The sequence below is a fragment of the Pseudophryne corroboree genome, unplaced genomic scaffold, assembly GCF_028390025.1.
Source record: "Pseudophryne corroboree isolate aPseCor3 unplaced genomic scaffold, aPseCor3.hap2 scaffold_1611, whole genome shotgun sequence".
NCBI classification, from domain to species: Eukaryota; Metazoa; Chordata; class Amphibia; order Anura; family Myobatrachidae; genus Pseudophryne; species Pseudophryne corroboree.
Window position 1 is genome coordinate 38,427 of NW_026968245.1, and position 15,446 is coordinate 53,872.

Sequence of the window (15,446 nt, forward strand, 5' to 3'; positions counted from 1 at the left end):
CAAGTAACCTTAAGTTATTATTTTTGCAATACTACATACACATTTTTTGTTTTAAGTTGTTATGTTATTTTTAAAATGTTTCATCTTCATTAAATGAAATTGTGTGTTTTCTCCAGTTATTTGCATTTTTTCTTAAATAATTAGAGTTTTACTTTAAAAATGTTAAAAACTGAATAAGAAATTATTTGGTTAGTGGCTTGTTGGTCAAGGTGTATAATTCTTGCTTTGGGTGCAAAAGGTCCCAGGTTCATATCCTGGATGAGCCTGTTTTCTCAGGTTCTTTAAAAGTGCTTAGTTCAATTATCTGATAGTATTTTAAAATACTAATGTATTCCAACAGTTTCACTTCCAATTTCATTAGTATACATGAAAATACATGAACAGTAGGCTCGTTGGTATAGGGGTATGATTCTCGCTTAGGGTGCGAGAGGTCCTGGGATTAAATCACAGACGAGCCCATCTTCTCAGGTTCTTTTAAATACCATGGTTCCATTATCTGATTGATGTCAATTGCCTGAGTCAAAAGCATCAAGTGAATTTTTCTTTTGCCAATCCATAAAAAAAAGTATATACTTATGCATATTTAGTAAACTGTCAACCATTTGGTGGTATATTGGGTAAACTGTAGATTCCATTTTGTCTAAGTAACTTTGAGTGGCTTCAAAGAAGTCTAATTTTGACAAATAAAAAACAGTCAAAATGAAATTACAGGTTTTTCTCTTACCTTGCTTTTTTCTAAGAAACAATGAGTGGCTTAAAAGAATAGTCTCTTTTTGACAAACAAAAAAGTCAACAATTAATTGCAGGTTTTTGTTTTTTTCTTTCTTCTTGGTCTGTATGCTTAAGTTGCACACAGTATGAGACAAGTCTTAGGTTCCAGCTATTAGAAAAGTTAAAACTCTATAGGAACCCATAAATCTTGGCACTGAAATTTCCAAATATGCATACTTGGACCAAAAATTGACCTTAAGGAAACATTTTAGCTATGCTACAAATAATTTTTTTAAATAGTTATGGTATTTTTAAAATGTAACATCTTTGTTTCCAGCTTATTGCATTTTTTTATTAAATAATTTGAGTTTTACTTTAAAAATGGTAAAATCTGAATGAGAAGACCTTAGGCAGATGGCTCGTTGGTCTAGGGGTATGATTCTCGCTTCGGGTGCGAGAGGTCCCGGGTTCAAATCCCGGACGAGCCCATCTCTTCATATCTGATAGTATTTAATAGCATTTTAAAATACTCACTAATGTATACAAATACTTACTAATGTATACAAACAGTTTTACTTACAATTTCATTAATATACATAAAAAAGACATGCACAGTGGGCTCGTTGATTCTTGCTTAGGGTGCGAGAGATCCCCGGTACAAATCCCGGATGACCCCATCTTTAAAAGGTATATACTTATGCATACTTAGTAAAATGTCAACCATTTGGTGGTATATTGGGTAAACTATAGATTCCATTTTGTCTAAGTAACCTTGAGTGGCTTAAAAGTCTAATTTTGACAAACAAAAAACTGTCAAAATGAAATTACAGGTTTTTCTCTTACCTTTCTTTTTTCTAAATAACCCTGAGTGGCTTAAAAGAATAGTATAATTATGACTAACAAAAAGATCAACAATAAATTGCAGGTGTTTATTTTGTCTTTCTTCTGGGTCTGCATGCTTGAGTTGCACACAGTATGTAACAAGTCTTAGGTTCCAACTATCAAAAAAAGTCCAAACTATATTGGGACCTCTAAATATTGGCACTGCACATTTCTAATATACATACTTGGATAACAAGTAACCTTAAGTTATTATTTTTGCAATGCTACATACACATTTTTTGTTTTAAGTTGTTATGTTATTTTTAAAATGTTTCATCTTCATTAAATGAATTTGTGTGTTTTCTCCAGTTATTTGCATTTTTTCTTAAATAATTAGAGTTTTACTTTAAAAATGTTAAAAACTGAATAAGAAATTATTTGGCTAGTGGCTTGTTGGTCAGGGTGTATGATTCTTGCTTCGGGTGCAAAAGGTCCCAGGTTCATATCCTGGATGAGCCTGTTTTCTCAGGTTCTTTAAAAGTGCTTAGTTCAATTATCTGATAGTATTTTAAAATACTAATGTATTCCAACAGTTTCACTTCCAATTTCATTAGTATACATGAAAATACATGAACAGTAGGCTCGTTGGTATAGGGGTAGGATTCTCGCTTAGGGTGCGAGAGGTTCTGGGATTAAATCGCAGACGAGCCCATCTTCTCAGGTTCTTTTAAATACCATGGTTCCATTATCTGATTGATGTCAATTGCCTGAGTCAAAAGCATCAAGTGAATTTTTCTTTTGCCAATCCATAAAAAAAAGTATATACTTATGCATATTTAGTAAACTGTCAACCATTTGGTGGTATATTGGGTAAACTGTAGATTCCATTTTGTCTAAGTAACTTTGAGTGGCTTCAAAGAAGTCTCATTTTGACAAATAAAAAACAGTCAAAATAAAAATTCCAGGTTTTTCTCTTACCTTGCTTTTTTCTAAGAAACAATGAGTGGCTTAAAAGAATAGTCTCTTTTTGACAAACAAAAAGGTCAACAATTAATTGCAGGTTTTTGTTTTTTTATTTCTTCTTGGTCTGTATGCTTAAGTTGCACACAGTATGAAACAAGTCTTAGGTTCCAGCTATTAGAAAAGTTAAAACTCTATAGGAACCCATAAATCTTGGCACTGAAATTTCCAAATATGCATACTTGGACCAAAAATTGACCTTAAGGAAACATTTTAGCTATGCTACAAATAATTTTTTTTAAATGTTATGGTATTTTTAAAATGTAACATCTTTTTTCCAGCTTATTGCATTTTTTTTATTAAATAATTTGAGTTTTGCTTTAAAATGGTAAAATCTGAATGAGAAAACTTTAGACAGATGGCTCGTTGGTCTAGGGGTATGATTCTCGCTTCGGGTGCGAGAGGTCCCGGGTTCAAATCCCGGACGAGCCCATCTCTTCATATCTGATAGTATTTAATAGCATTTTAAAATACTCACTAATGTATACAAATACTCACTAATGTATACAAACAGTTTTACTTACAATTTCATTAATATACATAAAAAAGACATGCACAGTGGGCTCGTTGATTCTTGCTTAGGGTGCGAGAGATCCCCGGTTCAAATCCCGGACGAGCCCATCTCTTCATGTACTTTTAAAGTCCTTAATATCTGATAGTATTTAATAGCATTTTAAAATACTCACTAATGTATACAAACAGTTTTACTTACAATTTCATTAATATACATAAAATAGACATGCACAGTTGATTCTTGCTTAGGGTGCGAGAGATCCCCGAAACAAATTCCGGATGAGCCCATCTTTTAAAGGTATATACTTATGCATACTTAGTAAAATGTCAACCATTTGGTGGTATATTGGGTAAACTATAGATTCCATTTTGTCTAAGTAACCTTGAGTGGCTTAAAAGTCTAATTTTGACAAACAAAAAACTGTCAAAATGAAATTACAGGTTTTTCTCTTACCTTTCTTTTTTTTAAATAACCCTGAGTGGCTTAAAAGAATAGTATCATTATGACTAACAAAAAGATCAACAATAAATTGCAGGTGTTTATTTTGTCTTTCTTCTGGGTCTGCATGCTTGAGGTGCACACAGTATGTGACAAGTCTTAGGTTCCAACTATCAAAAAAACTCCAAACTCTATTGGGACCTCTAAATATTGGCACTGCACATTTCTAATATACATACTTGGATAACAAGTAACCTTAAGTTATTATTTTTGCAATACTACATACACATTTTTTGTTTTAAGTTGTTATGTTATTTTTAAAATGTTTCATCTTCATTAAATGAAATTGTGTGTTTTCTCCAGTTATTTGCATTTTTTCTTAAATAATTAGAGTTTTACTTTAAAAATGTTAAAAACTGAATAAGAAATTATTTGGTTAGTGGCTTGTTGGTCAAGGTGTATAATTCTTGCTTTGGGTGCAAAAGGTCCCAGGTTCATATCCTGGATGAGCCTGTTTTCTCAGGTTCTTTAAAAGTGCTTAGTTCAATTATCTGATAGTATTTTAAAATACTAATGTATTCCAACAGTTTCACTTCCAATTTCATTAGTATACATGAAAATACATGAACAGTAGGCTCGTTGGTATAGGGGTATGATTCTCGCTTAGGGTGCGAGAGGTACTGGGATTAAATCGCAGATGAGCCCATCTTCTCAGGTTCTTTTAAATACCATGGTTCCATTATCTGATTGATGTCAATTGCCTGAGTCAAAAGCATCAAGTGAATTTTTCTTTTGCCAATCCATAAAAAAAGTATATACTTATGCATATTTAGTAAACTGTCAACCATTTGGTGGTATATTGGGTAAACTGTAGATTCCATTTTGTCTAAGTAACTTTGAGTGGCTTCAAAGAAGTCTCATTTTGACAAATAAAAAACAGTCAAAATGAAATTACAGGTTTTTCTCTTACCTTGCTTTTTTCTAAGAAACAATGAGTGGCTTAAAAGAATAGTCTCTTTTTGACAAACAAAAAGGTCAACAATTAATTGCAGGTTTTTGTTTTTTTCTTTCTTCTTGGTCTGTATGCTTAAATTGCACACAGTATGAGACAAGTCTTAGGTTCCAGCTATTAGAAAAGTTAAAACTCTATAGGAACCCATAAATCTTGGCACTGAAATTTCCAAATATGCATACTTGGACCAAAAATTGACCTTAAGGAAACATTTTAGCTATGCTACAAATAATTTTTTTTAATAGTTATGGTATTTTTAAAATGTAACATCTTTTTTCCAGCTTATTGCATTTTTTTATTAAATAATTTGAGTTTTACTTTAAAAATGGTAAAATCTGAATGAGAAGACCTTAGGCAGATGGCTCGTTGGTCTAGGGGTATGATTCTCGCTTCGGGTGCGAGAGGTCCCGGGTTCAAATCCCGGACGAGCCCATCTCTTCATGTACTTTTAAAGTCCTTAATATCTGATAGTATTTAATAGCATTTTAAAATACTCACTAATGTATACAAAAAGTTTTACTTACAATTTCATTAATATACATAAAAAAGACATGCACAGTTGATTCTTGCTTAGGGTGCGAGAGATCCCCGAAACAAATTCCGGATGAGCCCATCTTTTAAAGGTATATACTTATGCATACTTAGTAAAATGTCAACCATTTGGTGGTATATTAGGCAAACTATAGATTCCATTTTGTCTAAGTAACTTTGAGTGGCTTCAAAGAAGTCTCATTTTGACAAATAAAAAACAGTCAAAATGAAATTACAGGTTTTTCTCTTACCTTGCTTTTTTCTAAGAAACAATGAGTGGCTTAAAAGAATAGTCTCTTTTTGACAAACAAAAAGGTCAACAATTAATTGCAGGTTTTTGTTTTTTTCTTTCTTCTTGGTCTGTATGCTTAAATTGCACACAGTATGAGACAAGTCTTAGGTTCCAGCTATTAGAAAAGTTAAAACTCTATAGGAACCCATAAATCTTGGCACTGAAATTTCCAAATATGCATACTTGGACCAAAAATTGACCTTAAGGAAACATTTTAGCTATGCTACAAATAATTTTTTTAAAATGTTATGGTATTTTTAAAATGTAACATCTTTTTTCCAGCTTATTGCATTTTTTTTATTAAATAATTTGAGTTTTGCTTTAAAATGGTAAAATCTGAATGAGAAAACTTTAGACAGATGGCTCGTTGGTCTAGGGGTATGATTCTCGCTTCGGGTGCGAGAGGTCCCGGGTTCAAATCCCGGACGAGCCCATCTCTTCATATCTGATAGTATTTAATAGCATTTTAAAATACTCACTAATGTATACAAATACTCACTAATGTATACAAACAGTTTTACTTACAATTTCATTAATATACATAAAAAAGACATGCACAGTGGGCTCGTTGATTCTTGCTTAGGGTGCGAGAGATCCCCGGTTCAAATCCCGGACGAGCCCATCTCTTCATGTACTTTTAAAGTCCTTAATATCTGATAGTATTTAATAGCATTTTAAAATACTCACTAATGTATACAAACAGTTTTACTTACAATTTCATTAATATACATAAAATAGACATGCACAGTTGATTCTTGCTTAGGGTGCGAGAGATCCCCGAAACAAATTCCGGATGAGCCCATCTTTTAAAGGTATATACTTATGCATACTTAGTAAAATGTCAACCATTTGGTGGTATATTGGGTAAACTATAGATTCCATTTTGTCTAAGTAACCTTGAGTGGCTTAAAAGTCTAATTTTGACAAACAAAAAACTGTCAAAATGAAATTACAGGTTTTTCTCTTACCTTTCTTTTTTTTAAATAACCCTGAGTGGCTTAAAAGAATAGTATCATTATGACTAACAAAAAGATCAACAATAAATTGCAGGTGTTTATTTTGTCTTTCTTCTGGGTCTGCATGCTTGAGGTGCACACAGTATGTGACAAGTCTTAGGTTCCAACTATCAAAAAAACTCCAAACTCTATTGGGACCTCTAAATATTGGCACTGCACATTTCTAATATACATACTTGGATAACAAGTAACCTTAAGTTATTATTTTTGCAATACTACATACACATTTTTTGTTTTAAGTTGTTATGTTATTTTTAAAATGTTTCATCTTCATTAAATGAAATTGTGTGTTTTCTCCAGTTATTTGCATTTTTTCTTAAATAATTAGAGTTTTACTTTAAAAATGTTAAAAACTGAATAAGAAATTATTTGGTTAGTGGCTTGTTGGTCAAGGTGTATAATTCTTGCTTTGGGTGCAAAAGGTCCCAGGTTCATATCCTGGATGAGCCTGTTTTCTCAGGTTCTTTAAAAGTGCTTAGTTCAATTATCTGATAGTATTTTAAAATACTAATGTATTCCAACAGTTTCACTTCCAATTTCATTAGTATACATGAAAATACATGAACAGTAGGCTCGTTGGTATAGGGGTATGATTCTCGCTTAGGGTGCGAGAGGTCCTGGGATTAAATCACAGACGAGCCCATCTTCTCAGGTTCTTTTAAATACCATGGTTCCATTATCTGATTGATGTCAATTGCCTGAGTCAAAAGCATCAAGTGAATTTTTCTTTTGCCAATCCATAAAAAAAAGTATATACTTATGCATATTTAGTAAACTGTCAACCATTTGGTGGTATATTGGGTAAACTGTAGATTCCATTTTGTCTAAGTAACTTTGAGTGGCTTCAAAGAAGTCTAATTTTGACAAATAAAAAACAGTCAAAATGAAATTACAGGTTTTTCTCTTACCTTGCTTTTTTCTAAGAAACAATGAGTGGCTTAAAAGAATAGTCTCTTTTTGACAAACAAAAAAGTCAACAATTAATTGCAGGTTTTTGTTTTTTTCTTTCTTCTTGGTCTGTATGCTTAAGTTGCACACAGTATGAGACAAGTCTTAGGTTCCAGCTATTAGAAAAGTTAAAACTCTATAGGAACCCATAAATCTTGGCACTGAAATTTCCAAATATGCATACTTGGACCAAAAATTGACCTTAAGGAAACATTTTAGCTATGCTACAAATAATTTTTTTAAATAGTTATGGTATTTTTAAAATGTAACATCTTTGTTTCCAGCTTATTGCATTTTTTTATTAAATAATTTGAGTTTTACTTTAAAAATGGTAAAATCTGAATGAGAAGACCTTAGGCAGATGGCTCGTTGGTCTAGGGGTATGATTCTCGCTTCGGGTGCGAGAGGTCCCGGGTTCAAATCCCGGACGAGCCCATCTCTTCATATCTGATAGTATTTAATAGCATTTTAAAATACTCACTAATGTATACAAATACTTACTAATGTATACAAACAGTTTTACTTACAATTTCATTAATATACATAAAAAAGACATGCACAGTGGGCTCGTTGATTCTTGCTTAGGGTGCGAGAGATCCCCGGTACAAATCCCGGATGACCCCATCTTTAAAAGGTATATACTTATGCATACTTAGTAAAATGTCAACCATTTGGTGGTATATTGGGTAAACTATAGATTCCATTTTGTCTAAGTAACCTTGAGTGGCTTAAAAGTCTAATTTTGACAAACAAAAAACTGTCAAAATGAAATTACAGGTTTTTCTCTTACCTTTCTTTTTTCTAAATAACCCTGAGTGGCTTAAAAGAATAGTATAATTATGACTAACAAAAAGATCAACAATAAATTGCAGGTGTTTATTTTGTCTTTCTTCTGGGTCTGCATGCTTGAGTTGCACACAGTATGTAACAAGTCTTAGGTTCCAACTATCAAAAAAAGTCCAAACTATATTGGGACCTCTAAATATTGGCACTGCACATTTCTAATATACATACTTGGATAACAAGTAACCTTAAGTTATTATTTTTGCAATGCTACATACACATTTTTTGTTTTAAGTTGTTATGTTATTTTTAAAATGTTTCATCTTCATTAAATGAATTTGTGTGTTTTCTCCAGTTATTTGCATTTTTTCTTAAATAATTAGAGTTTTACTTTAAAAATGTTAAAAACTGAATAAGAAATTATTTGGCTAGTGGCTTGTTGGTCAGGGTGTATGATTCTTGCTTCGGGTGCAAAAGGTCCCAGGTTCATATCCTGGATGAGCCTGTTTTCTCAGGTTCTTTAAAAGTGCTTAGTTCAATTATCTGATAGTATTTTAAAATACTAATGTATTCCAACAGTTTCACTTCCAATTTCATTAGTATACATGAAAATACATGAACAGTAGGCTCGTTGGTAAAGGGGTAGGATTCTCGCTTAGGGTGCGAGAGGTTCTGGGATTAAATCGCAGACGAGCCCATCTTCTCAGGTTCTTTTAAATACCATGGTTCCATTATCTGATTGATGTCAATTGCCTGAGTCAAAAGCATCAAGTGAATTTTTCTTTTGCCAATCCATAAAAAAAAGTATATACTTATGCATATTTAGTAAACTGTCAACCATTTGGTGGTATATTGGGTAAACTGTAGATTCCATTTTGTCTAAGTAACTTTGAGTGGCTTCAAAGAAGTCTCATTTTGACAAATAAAAAACAGTCAAAATAAAAATTCCAGGTTTTTCTCTTACCTTGCTTTTTTCTAAGAAACAATGAGTGGCTTAAAAGAATAGTCTCTTTTTGACAAACAAAAAGGTCAACAATTAATTGCAGGTTTTTGTTTTTTTATTTCTTCTTGGTCTGTATGCTTAAGTTGCACACAGTATGAAACAAGTCTTAGGTTCCAGCTATTAGAAAAGTTAAAACTCTATAGGAACCCATAAATCTTGGCACTGAAATTTCCAAATATGCATACTTGGACCAAAAATTGACCTTAAGGAAACATTTTAGCTATGCTACAAATAATTTTTTTAAAATGTTATGGTATTTTTAAAATGTAACATCTTTTTTCCAGCTTATTGCATTTTTTTTATTAAATAATTTGAGTTTTGCTTTAAAATGGTAAAATCTGAATGAGAAAACTTTAGACAGATGGCTCGTTGGTCTAGGGGTATGATTCTCGCTTCGGGTGCGAGAGGTCCCGGGTTCAAATCCCGGACGAGCCCATCTCTTCATATCTGATAGTATTTAATAGCATTTTAAAATACTCACTAATGTATACAAATACTCACTAATGTATACAAACAGTTTTACTTACAATTTCATTAATATACATAAAAAAGACATGCACAGTGGGCTCGTTGATTCTTGCTTAGGGTGCGAGAGATCCCCGGTTCAAATCCCGGACGAGCCCATCTCTTCATGTACTTTTAAAGTCCTTAATATCTGATAGTATTTAATAGCATTTTAAAATACTCACTAATGTATACAAACAGTTTTACTTACAATTTCATTAATATACATAAAATAGACATGCACAGTTGATTCTTGCTTAGGGTGCGAGAGATCCCCGAAACAAATTCCGGATGAGCCCATCTTTTAAAGGTATATACTTATGCATACTTAGTAAAATGTCAACCATTTGGTGGTATATTGGGTAAACTATAGATTCCATTTTGTCTAAGTAACCTTGAGTGGCTTAAAAGTCTAATTTTGACAAACAAAAAACTGTCAAAATGAAATTACAGGTTTTTCTCTTACCTTTCTTTTTTTTAAATAACCCTGAGTGGCTTAAAAGAATAGTATCATTATGACTAACAAAAAGATCAACAATAAATTGCAGGTGTTTATTTTGTCTTTCTTCTGGGTCTGCATGCTTGAGGTGCACACAGTATGTGACAAGTCTTAGGTTCCAACTATCAAAAAAACTCCAAACTCTATTGGGACCTCTAAATATTGGCACTGCACATTTCTAATATACATACTTGGATAACAAGTAACCTTAAGTTATTATTTTTGCAATACTACATACACATTTTTTGTTTTAAGTTGTTATGTTATTTTTAAAATGTTTCATCTTCATTAAATGAAATTGTGTGTTTTCTCCAGTTATTTGCATTTTTTCTTAAATAATTAGAGTTTTACTTTAAAAATGTTAAAAACTGAATAAGAAATTATTTGGTTAGTGGCTTGTTGGTCAAGGTGTATAATTCTTGCTTTGGGTGCAAAAGGTCCCAGGTTCATATCCTGGATGAGCCTGTTTTCTCAGGTTCTTTAAAAGTGCTTAGTTCAATTATCTGATAGTATTTTAAAATACTAATGTATTCCAACAGTTTCACTTCCAATTTCATTAGTATACATGAAAATACATGAACAGTAGGCTCGTTGGTATAGGGGTATGATTCTCGCTTAGGGTGCGAGAGGTACTGGGATTAAATCGCAGATGAGCCCATCTTCTCAGGTTCTTTTAAATACCATGGTTCCATTATCTGATTGATGTCAATTGCCTGAGTCAAAAGCATCAAGTGAATTTTTCTTTTGCCAATCCATAAAAAAAGTATATACTTATGCATATTTAGTAAACTGTCAACCATTTGGTGGTATATTGGGTAAACTGTAGATTCCATTTTGTCTAAGTAACTTTGAGTGGCTTCAAAGAAGTCTCATTTTGACAAATAAAAAACAGTCAAAATGAAATTACAGGTTTTTCTCTTACCTTGCTTTTTTCTAAGAAACAATGAGTGGCTTAAAAGAATAGTCTCTTTTTGACAAACAAAAAGGTCAACAATTAATTGCAGGTTTTTGTTTTTTTCTTTCTTCTTGGTCTGTATGCTTAAATTGCACACAGTATGAGACAAGTCTTAGGTTCCAGCTATTAGAAAAGTTAAAACTCTATAGGAACCCATAAATCTTGGCACTGAAATTTCCAAATATGCATACTTGGACCAAAAATTGACCTTAAGGAAACATTTTAGCTATGCTACAAATAATTTTTTTTAATAGTTATGGTATTTTTAAAATGTAACATCTTTTTTCCAGCTTATTGCATTTTTTTATTAAATAATTTGAGTTTTACTTTAAAAATGGTAAAATCTGAATGAGAAGACCTTAGGCAGATGGCTCGTTGGTCTAGGGGTATGATTCTCGCTTCGGGTGCGAGAGGTCCCGGGTTCAAATCCTGGACGAGCCCATCTCTTCATGTACTTTTAAAGTCCTTAATATCTGATAGTATTTAATAGCATTTTAAAATACTCACTAATGTATACAAAAAGTTTTACTTACAATTTCATTAATATACATAAAAAAGACATGCACAGTTGATTCTTGCTTAGGGTGCGAGAGATCCCCGAAACAAATTCCGGATGAGCCCATCTTTTAAAGGTATATACTTATGCATACTTAGTAAAATGTCAACCATTTGGTGGTATATTAGGCAAACTATAGATTCCATTTTGTCTAAGTAACCTTGAGTGGCTTAAAAGTCTAATTTTGACAAACAAAAAACTGTCAAAATGAAATTACAGGTTTTTCTCTTACCTTTCTTTTTTCTAAATAACCCTGAGTGGCTTAAAAGAATAGTATCATTATGACTAACAAAAAGATCAACAATAAATTGCAGGTGTTTATTTTGTCTTTCTTCTGGGTCTGCATGCTTGAGTTGCACACAGTATGTGACAAGTCTTAGGTTCCAACTATCAAAAAAACTCCAAACTCTATTGGGACCTCTAAATATTGGCACTGCACATTTCTAATATACATACTTGGATAACAAGTAACCTTAAGTTATTATTTTTGCAATGCTACATACACATTTTTGTTTTAAGTTGTTATGTTATTTTTAAAATGTTTCATCTTCATTAAATGAAATTGTGTGTTTTCTCCAGTTATTTGCATTTTTTCTTAAATAATTAGAGTTTTACTTTAAAAATGTTAAAAACTGTATAAGAAATTATTCGGCTAGTGGCTTGTTGGTCAGGGTGTATGATTCTTGCTTCGGGTGCAAAAGGTCCCAGGTTCATATCCTGGATGAGCCTGTTTTCTCAGGTTCTTTAAAAGTGCTTAGTTCAATTATCTGATAGTATTTTAAAATACTACTGTATTCCAACAGTTTCACTTCCAATTTCATTAGTATACATGAAAATACATGAACAGTAGGCTCGTTGGTATAGGGGTATGATTCTCGCTTAGGGTGCGAGAGGTACTGGGATTAAATCGCAGACGAGCCCATCTTCTCAGGTTCTTTTAAATACCATGGTTCCATTATCTGATTGATGTCTATTGCCTGAGTCAAAAGCATCAAGTGAATTTTTCTTTTGCCAATCCATAAAAAAAAGTATATACTTATGCATATTTAGTAAACTGTCAACCATTTGGTGGTATATTGGGTAAACTGTAGATTCCATTTTGTCTAAGTAACTTTGAGTGGCTTCAAAGAAGTCTCATTTTGACAAATAAAAAACAGTCAAAATGAAATTACAGGTTTTTCTCTTACCTTGCTTTTTTCTAAGAAACAATGAGTGTCTTAAAAGAATAGTCTCTTTTTGACAAACAAAAAGGTCAACAATTAATTGCAGGTTTTTGTTTTTTTCTTTCTTCTTGGTCTGTATGCTTAAGTTGCACACAGTATGAGACAAGTCTTTATTTCCAGCTATTAGAAAAGTTAAAACTCTATAGGAACCCATAAATCTTGGCACTGAAATTTCCAAATATGCATACTTGGACCAAAAATTGACCTTAAGGAAACATTTTAGCTATGCTATAAATAATTTTTTTAAACAGTTATGGTATTTTTAAAATGTAACATCTTTTTTTCCAGCTTATTGCATTTTTTTATTAAATAATTTGAGTTTTACTTTAAAAATGGTAAAATCTGAATGAGAAGACCTTAGGCAGATGGCTCGTTGGTCTAGGGGTATGATTCTCGCTTCGGGTGCGAGAGGTCCCGGGTTCAAATCCCGGACGAGCCCATCTCTTCATGTACTTTTAATATCTGATAGTATTTAATAGCATTTTAAAATACTCACTAATGTATACAAACAGTTTTACTTACAATTTCATTAATATACATAAAAAAGACATGCACAGTGGGCTCGTTGATTCTTGCTTAGGGTGCGAGAGATCCCCGGTACAAATCCCGGACGAGCCCATCTTTTAAAGGTATATACTTATGCATACTTAGTAAAATGTCAACCATTTGGTGGTATATTAGGTAAACTATAGATTCCATTTTGTCTAAGTAACCTTGAGTGGCTTAAAAGTCTAATTTTGACAAACAAAAAACTGTCAAAATGAAATTACAGGTTTTTCTCTTACCTTTCTTTTTTCTAAATAACCCTGAGTGGCTTAAAAGAATAGTATCATTATGACTAACAAAAAGATCAACAATAAATTGCAGGTGTTTATTTTGTCTTTCTTCTGGGTCTGCATGCTTGAGTTGCACACAGTATGTGACAAGTCTTAGGTTCCAACTATCAAAAAAAGTCCAAATTCTATTGGGACCTCTAAATATTGGCACTGCACATTTCTAATATACATACTTGGATAACAAGTAACCTTAAGTTATTATTTTTGCAATGCTACATACACATTTTTTGTTTTAAGTTGTTATGTTATTTTTAAAATGTTTCATCTTCATTAAATGAAATTGTGTGTTTTCTCCAGTTATTTGCATTTTTTCTTAAATAATTAGAGTTTTACTTTAAAAATGTTAAAAACTGAATAAGAAATTATTTGGCTAGTGGCTTGTTGGTCAGGGTGTATGATTCTTGCTTCGGGTGCAAAAGGTCCCAGGTTCATATCCTGGATGAGCCTGTTTTCTCAGGTTCTTTAAAAGTGCTTAGTTCAATTATCTGATAGTATTTTAAAATACTAATGTATTCCAACAGTTTCACTTCCAATTTCATTAGTATACATGAAAATACATGAACAGTAGGCTCGTTGGTATAGGGGTATGATTCTCGCTTAGGGTGCGAGAGGTCCTGGGATTAAATCGCAGACGAGCCCATCTTCTCAGGTTCTTTTAAATACCATGGTTCCATTATCTGATTGATGTCAATTGCCTGAGTCAAAAGCATCAAGTGAATTTTTCTTTTGCCAATCCATAAAAAAAGTATATACTTATGCATATTTAGTAAACTGTCAACCATTTGGTGGTATATTGGGTAAACTGTAGATTCCATTTTGTCTAAGTAACTTTGAGTGGCTTCAAAGAAGTCTCATTTTGACAAATAAAAAACAGTCAAAATGAAATTACTGGTTTTTCTCTTACCTTGCTTTTTTCTAAGAAACAATGAGTGGCTTAAAAGAATAGTCTCTTTTTGACAAACAAAAAGGTCAACAATTAATTGCAGGTTTTTGTTTTTTTCTTTCTTCTTGGTCTGTATGCTTAAGTTGCACACAGTATGAGACAAGTCTTTATTTCCAGCTATTAGAAAAGTTAAAACTCTATAGGAACCCATAAATCTTGGCACTGAAATTTCCAAATATGCATACTTGGACCAAAAATTGACCTTAAGGAAACATTTTAGCTATGCTATAAATAATTTTTTTAAACAGTTATGGTATTTTTAAAATGTAACATCTTTTTTTCCAGCTTATTGCATTTTTTTATTAAATAATTTGAGTTTTACTTTAAAAATGGTAAAATCTGAATGAGAATACCTTAGGCAGATGGCTCGTTGGTCTAGGGGTATGATTCTCGCTTCGGGTGCGAGAGGTCCCGGGTTCAAATCCCGGACGAGCCCATCTCTTCATGTACTTTTAATATCTGATAGTATTTAATAGCATTTTAAAATACTCACTAATGTATACAAACAGTTTTACTTACAATTTCATTAATATACATAAAAAAGACATGCACAGTGGGCTCGTTGATTCTTGCTTAGGGTGCGAGAGATCCCCGGTACAAATCCCGGACGAGCCCATCTTTTAAAGGTATATACTTATGCATACTTAGTAAAATGTCAACCATTTGGTGGTATATTAGGTAAACTATAGATTCCATTTTGTCTAAGTAACCTTGAGTGGCTTAAAAGTCTAATTTTGACAAACAAAAAACTGTCAAAATGAAATTACAGGTTTTTCTCTTACCTTTCTTTTTTCTAAATAACCCTGAGTGGCTTAAAAGAATAGTATCATTATGACTAAC

At 32.3% G+C, this 15,446-nt stretch overlaps 9 non-coding genes across 9 annotated transcripts; all 9 read left to right on the plus strand.

Annotated features, from left to right (window-relative positions):
• Nucleotides 1–1,127: 1,127 nt before the first annotated feature.
• TRNAP-CGG (transfer RNA proline (anticodon CGG)) lies at nucleotides 1,128–1,199 on the plus strand. The gene has a single exon. It is a non-coding gene; the product is annotated as a tRNA-Pro (tRNA).
• A 1,714-nt stretch (nucleotides 1,200–2,913) lies between these two features.
• On the plus strand, nucleotides 2,914–2,985 carry TRNAP-CGG (transfer RNA proline (anticodon CGG)). The gene has a single exon. It is a non-coding gene; the product is annotated as a tRNA-Pro (tRNA).
• A 1,892-nt stretch (nucleotides 2,986–4,877) lies between these two features.
• Nucleotides 4,878–4,949, plus strand: TRNAP-CGG (transfer RNA proline (anticodon CGG)). Its single transcript has one exon. It is a non-coding gene; the product is annotated as a tRNA-Pro (tRNA).
• A 752-nt stretch (nucleotides 4,950–5,701) lies between these two features.
• On the plus strand, nucleotides 5,702–5,773 carry TRNAP-CGG (transfer RNA proline (anticodon CGG)). The gene has a single exon. It is a non-coding gene; the product is annotated as a tRNA-Pro (tRNA).
• A 1,894-nt stretch (nucleotides 5,774–7,667) lies between these two features.
• On the plus strand, nucleotides 7,668–7,739 carry TRNAP-CGG (transfer RNA proline (anticodon CGG)). The gene has a single exon. It is a non-coding gene; the product is annotated as a tRNA-Pro (tRNA).
• Nucleotides 7,740–9,453: 1,714 nt separating this feature from the next.
• Nucleotides 9,454–9,525, plus strand: TRNAP-CGG (transfer RNA proline (anticodon CGG)). Its single transcript has one exon. It is a non-coding gene; the product is annotated as a tRNA-Pro (tRNA).
• Nucleotides 9,526–11,417: 1,892 nt separating this feature from the next.
• TRNAP-CGG (transfer RNA proline (anticodon CGG)) lies at nucleotides 11,418–11,489 on the plus strand. Its single transcript has one exon. It is a non-coding gene; the product is annotated as a tRNA-Pro (tRNA).
• A 1,705-nt stretch (nucleotides 11,490–13,194) lies between these two features.
• TRNAP-CGG (transfer RNA proline (anticodon CGG)) lies at nucleotides 13,195–13,266 on the plus strand. Its single transcript has one exon. It is a non-coding gene; the product is annotated as a tRNA-Pro (tRNA).
• A 1,704-nt stretch (nucleotides 13,267–14,970) lies between these two features.
• TRNAP-CGG (transfer RNA proline (anticodon CGG)) lies at nucleotides 14,971–15,042 on the plus strand. The gene has a single exon. It is a non-coding gene; the product is annotated as a tRNA-Pro (tRNA).
• Nucleotides 15,043–15,446: the final 404 nt, after the last annotated feature.